A 215-nucleotide genomic window follows, 5' to 3' on the forward strand; every position below is an offset into this window, starting at 1 on the left:
CTATCTCACGAACGACTAAAGAGTGCTACAAACAAGTCTGATTAGAATTACATAAGTGTCTGTCTCGGTACAATGAAAACAAACTGAAAACATAGAAAGGGACTCCGGCCTGCGAACGCCAGCTAGGCTACCTCGTAAGTCCCTGGACTGAAGTCAGCTCCCGATCAATATCCTACTGCTGTGGTCCAAAAGCTGCTCCGGTACCGTGATCTATG

The sequence above is a fragment of the Nicotiana attenuata genome, unplaced genomic scaffold, assembly GCF_001879085.1.
Source record: "Nicotiana attenuata strain UT unplaced genomic scaffold, NIATTr2, whole genome shotgun sequence".
In the NCBI taxonomy this organism is placed as follows: domain Eukaryota; kingdom Viridiplantae; phylum Streptophyta; class Magnoliopsida; order Solanales; family Solanaceae; genus Nicotiana; species Nicotiana attenuata.